The 6,020-nt window shown below is 36.6% G+C and overlaps 1 protein-coding gene across 3 annotated transcripts in view; it reads right to left on the bottom strand.

Annotated features, from left to right (window-relative positions):
- KIAA0825 (KIAA0825 ortholog) overlaps positions 1-6,020 on the bottom strand; it is a 381,348-nt gene that overhangs the window by 61,006 nt on the left and 314,322 nt on the right. The gene's annotated exons all lie outside the window — the stretch shown is intronic.

The following is a 6,020-nucleotide window of genomic DNA, read 5'->3' as shown; positions in this document are numbered from 1 at the left end:
TTCTTTCTTTCTCCTTCCTTCCTTCCTCCTTCCTTCCTTCCTTCCTCCTTCTTTCCTTCTTTCTTTCCTTTTTTCTTTCTTTCTTTCCTTTTTTCTTTCTTTCTTTCCTTTTTTCTTTCTTTCTTTCCTTTTTTCTTTCTTTCTTTCCTTTTTTCTTTCTTTCTTTCTTTCTTTCTTTCTTTCTTTCTTTCTTTCTTTCTTTCTTTCTTTCCTTTCTTTTCTTTTCTTTTCTTTCTTTCAACATTTTTCTTAGGAAATAGCCTTCATATACATGTGCTATACTTAAGTTTCCTGCATACATTTATTGAGTACCTTCAGTGTGCAAAATCCTTAAGTTGTATAACATAAATGAAGCAAGTTGAACATGCCAACTGTGTATGATATAAACAGTTCTATTAGATTCAAACAAAGAGAATAAACTTATAGATGCATAGATGTAAGCATAAGGAAAAAAAGATCTTTAGAAATGGCAGCTACTTCTGGGATTCAGAAGAGAATAAAAGAAAATTATCTACCTGGGAAATGCTGACATCATTGCTAGAGGAAAGCTGAACTACTTGCACTTTGACAAGGACTGATTTTACCACCTTGTCCTGAATCTTCACTAAAACTCTCCAACTTATTTGCTTCCCCCACCCATCAATAGGACTATAGCTCAACTTCTTTAATAAAAAATAACTTCCAAAGTTTTTTCTTGAGCATCTAGATTTTCATAACAGCCATGACAGAAACTAGGAAAACAACACAATTAGATAGTAAGTGACCTTGTAATGTCTGTGACAAAGACAGTCACGCTTGCTAAATAGGCCATGAGTCCCTTTTCAGTTTAGATGGAGCCATGTGACTCATTCTGGCCTACGGACTATGAGCAGATTTAACTCGTGTCAAAGCATTTAACTGCCAGTTGGAGGAGACCCTCTAGTGGACCTTTTCATCACCATGGCAACAGAAGAGGCTATGTTTTGAGATGGCATATTCAAAGATGTAAGTGGGCTTGGTTGCTCAATCACCACATGGAAGATAATGCTCTGGAGAGTCGCCTGAGCTCACAGGCTGTCTTTTGCTGTCTTCAACATACAAAAGTCATGACATTAATCTGTGCTGTATGTGGCTCAGGAAGTTTTCAAGGTACATCTTTGCACTGAATGAAAACGTTCCATATAGGTACATTTCTCATCTAAATGCCAAAGTAAGTTTATACAGGCAGCACAGCAGTGTGTCTTCAAATGCCCATCCCCGTAAAGGCAATACCCCCTTTTTGTGTTTGCAGAAGTAATTTCCTATCTTTCACATTTGGAAGACAGTATGAAAGACTGCATGGTGTTTATTAGGAGGGCCTTTTCTTTTTTCCTAATCAAATAATTAAAAAAAAAATTTGGGATCCCTGGGTGGCGCAGCGGTTTGGCGCCTGCCTTTGGCCCAGGGCGTGATCCTGGAGACCCGGGATCGAATCCCACGTCAGGCTCCCGGTGCATGGAGCCTGCTTCTCCCTCTGCCTGTGTCTCTGCCTCTCTCTCTCTCTCTCTCTCTGTGACTATCATAAATAAATAAAAATTTAAAAAAATGAAAAAAAAAATAAAATAAAAAAAATAAAAAATAAAAAATAAATTTATATTACTTGCTTTTTATAGTTCATTGAACTACACAGGAAAGCAGAATGAAGATAATAATGGATTTTTTTTAATCCATATGGAAAATTGCTTTGCTATTCAACTCTTTAAAACTGTTGCTAAATTTTGGTATTTTTGGTTTATATATAAAAAATAGTAATATCATTCCTACCAGGGTGAATGTTCAAAGTTTAAATAATTCTTATCATGACATTATTTAAATAAAATATTAGAGACCAGATAAATGTTCAATTATAGATTATTCATATATTTGGAACATCTATGTCACAATATATTTTATAGGCATTTAGCATGATAATGGAGAACATCAGCTTTCAGATGGGATATGGTAACATTCATTTATCTGATTAAAAATGAGAAGAGGGCAGCCCGGGTGGCTCAGCGGTTTAGCACCACCTTAGGCCCAGGGCGTGATCCTGGAGACCAGGGATCGAGTCCCGCATTGGGGTTCCTCCATGGAGCCTGCTTCTCCTTCTGCCTGTGTCTCTGCCTCTCTCTCACTCTTTCTCTGTCTCTCGTGAATAAATAAATAAAATATTTTTAAAAATGAGAAGAGTTACAGCTAACATGATGCAACTATATGTATCTGGAAAATTATTTTATCTAGACTACAGCCTGATTTTCAAAATTTGAGCACATCTTTTGAATTGTATATAAGTGAACATGTGAGTTGCTTCAGGGAAAAATAGAGAACTATCCTGAAAAGAATCCATGATATGTCAAGTAGTGAAGACTAACTAAAGACAAAAGAAAATGATCTGCATTGCCAACTCATGGCAGTTACATAGAATTGCAGGGATTGATTTCAGAAGGTACACTAAGTGTTAGACAAATGGTCAAAGGAACTCATTGGGACAGATATTGGAGTATGACTTTCTCTTATGAAAGCAGAGACTTATCTAACTTAGATGCAGTTATGTTTCACATACACCTTTGTGAGGCTGTATTCTCTTTCTTTGTGTAATTCCAGTTGTTGGTCATGGAATTTGCTTTTCTTTCTTTGTTACTTTAAGGAAATTAAGGTCAGTATGATAGATTCAACCACTGTTTTTCAGGTATTTTATATGCATTCCTGGAAGCCCTAATAACTTGCAATAATAAACAAAATGAATTTGACTTTTAGGGTAGACACTCTTGTAATTGGTATTTTTACCAACTCAGGGTGTTTATTTTTTCAATCAATCAATCAATCGATCAATAAAGGGAATTCTTTCTATCCTTGGGGAATAAAGAGTAACAGAATTGCAACTTATGAAAAAGTTGTGGGAGATTCCTTAGTGGCAGTGAAAAAAATTCATACAGATCTAATTCTTACTTTAGACACGATCTTTGCATAAGTCAAAAGAGGGAATTTCCTCGTATTTTAAGTTCATTTACCTTTCTGTGTAAAGTAGTTAGGGATCAAGGTGTAATAAAATATTTTTACAAAGATATTAATAGGTAGTAGGTAAGGCTAGTATGGGCTAAAAGCCTGCATAGGAAATTATATTACTTTAACTTTCAAAATTGTGTATTTTCAATACTGAAAAATGGGGTTTTGAACACAGAAGTGATTTTGATGAATGACAGAATTCTGCCTAAGGCCTCAGTAAAGACAAGAACAAGGAACAGAAGAATAGGGAATCTACAAATTAGCCTGCTATGATTATTCTCTTTCATAACATTGAAGAACAGCTTTGAAAAGATCCAGTGTCTTCAGCAGTTTAAACTCATTTCTACTGTATCTAAGTAGCACATACTATAACTCAAATTGACAAGGTTGCCTGAGAAATATTGGCACAAGTCTTGTATAGCGATGAGGCATTACTGAACAATATTTTTTGGATGATAAACAGTAATGGAAATTTGAGATTGAAATGGCCTTTTCAAGGGAGTAGGTCACACCTACGAAAACACAAGATAGGTATTTAAGTTTGTCTCTCATTCCTGGATATTGAGCTTCTTCAAGTGTTGGTGCGTTAGTCAATTTGACACCTCAAGGATCCCTAATTTTTATGAAGATGTCAGCATGCTGGTAACATTGTTTGAAAGATCTATTTTTAAAAAAAGTCTGTATCTTACTTGCCCCAAGACTGAATATAATTTTTCATGATGGTTACAGGGCTGATGACATACTGAATGGGTTGGGGGAGGAGAGGTTGTAGTTAGGGCAGGGTGGTGAAAAGCAAGTGGAGGGATATGAGGATTTCAATAATTTGCTGCTGTGATAATACTCTGTTTAACCTCAAGAAACAAAAGTAATAGCTACTACTTATTAGGCTTTGCTAAGGACTTGAGGAAAGAAAATCACTGAGCCTTAGTTTCTTCATCTGTATATAAGGACAATGTCTAGTTCTCAGGCTATGGCAAGGAAAACATTACACAATATATACAAAAACCAGTCCAAGCTATAACTATACAAAGATTTCAAGGTTTAAAATCCACATGTATACTTTAAGTAACTAAAAAATACTGAAAAATCCTGCAGGAGTTTTAACCTGTAGATGTGCTCCTGATGTAGTGAACACGCTAAAGAAAAAAAAAATGCTATACCATTAAGAAAGGAATCAGGGTTGAAAGAAACACTGTAATATAGATGTCATCTGTCATCGAAGACTCTGAAGGTCTCATACACTGCAAACCTTCAGGACATTCCAATACTGATCATTTTCGTAAGTTGAAAATGCATTTAATGCACCTAACCTTCTGAACATCATAGCTTATCCTACCTTAAATGTGCTCAGAACACTCAACATTAACTTACTGTTGGGCAAAACCATCTAACACAAAGTTGGGCAGAGAAGATCTTGCAAGGAATGTCTGACCTGAGACCTGAATCATCTGAGAAGGTGTCAGCTGTGAGAGGTTGTGATGGAAGCGTAAGTTTGAGTGAGGAGAAGGTTAGCAACAAGACATGGGCAATAGGAAGAGAGGCCCAGAGTCGGGAGGGTAGCCAGGTCACACAGGGCTTCATGGAGTCTGACATTTTTTTAAAGTGTTCTGGAAAATGATGGAGGGATTTAATCAAAGTGAATGACAGGATCTTATTTACTTTTTTTAAATTTAAATTCAATTAATTAACAGATAGTGTGTTATTAGTTTCAGAGGTAGAGTTCTGTAATTCATCAGTTGTATATAGCACCCGGGGCTCATTACATCATGTGCCCTCCTTAATGCCTGTCACCCTATTACCCCTATCTCATCACCCCCCTCCATCTGATTTACTTTTTAAGTGGTCACTCTGGTTGCTGATAGATGGATACTATGGAGACAGAGTCAAGGGAACCTTCCTCTGACCTTCCTAAAACTTCCTCTCTAACTTCTCTAAGTGCTTTTACATATACGTAATCTTCTATTATTTCACTTTAGGTATGTAGGACGCAATTTTACCAAATGCTTTTTGATGGACTCCATATCTTGGCCTCTGTATCTCAAGATTCATTTGTGTTCTCAATAGCACTTAGATGCTTTACATCTGGTAGGTACACAATATATAGTATAGTAACTATTCATGGAGCCCTGGTCCATCAACTATCCATTCTAGTAAAAAAGAACAAACTTAAGACTTGATGAGAGGTCAGTGTCTCAAGGAGAAGGTGGCCCTATAGGTTAGCTCATCCTAGCAATGGTGAGCAGTCTGAAGACAGGGCTTCTAAGTCTTCTACGTTCACTGCACCTCATTCTGTGTTGACATCCAATAGAGTTCATCAACATTAATCCAACTCACTAAAAGTTTGTTGAAAATCATCCAATGCTACACTTAAGATATGTGCATGTCAATGTGTGCAGATGTGCTCTCAAAAGGAAAAAAAAAGGAGCAAACAAAATTTGCACTCTAGTTAACGATAAGCACATTAGAGTATTAGGGAGAATACTAATGGTTGCAACTGACTTTGAATAGCACTAAAAAGGTCCATTTCTGTTAGGAAGGACATTGGGTTTGAGGTTGGTGTTAAGGAGAACAACTACCATGACTTCCTGTGCTTTCATGAAACCTCAGATACGAGGCCTTCTGGCCAAGTGTCTGCGATTTCATATTGGAGCATTTACTGTATCCCTGGGGGTTGCAGCTTTCTGGAAATTTGCTGTGGCTGAACCAAAAAGAAGGCATATGCAGATTTCTACAGAAATTATGATTCCATGAAGGATTCTGAAGAGATGAAGAAGGCTTATATCTTTCAGAGTGCAAAGTGATTTTGGAATATGAAGAATTTCTTTGGGTTGAGTTCCATTGAAGTTTGTCACTGACCTGTGTTCCTGAACTATGAAACATGAATGTTGGGTCATGGAATACTTTATAAATAAACAACCAACAAATGTTTTGGGCATTAAAAAAAACACCAAAATATAAGATGGATAGATGGATGGATGGGTAGAAAGATGGATAGGTTGGTAGATATGTGAAAAGCT

Source organism: Canis lupus, chromosome 2 (genome assembly GCF_048164855.1).
Source record: "Canis lupus baileyi chromosome 2, mCanLup2.hap1, whole genome shotgun sequence".
Classification (NCBI taxonomy): domain Eukaryota; kingdom Metazoa; phylum Chordata; class Mammalia; order Carnivora; family Canidae; genus Canis; species Canis lupus.
This window is presented reverse-complemented; position numbering and strand designations above follow the sequence as displayed.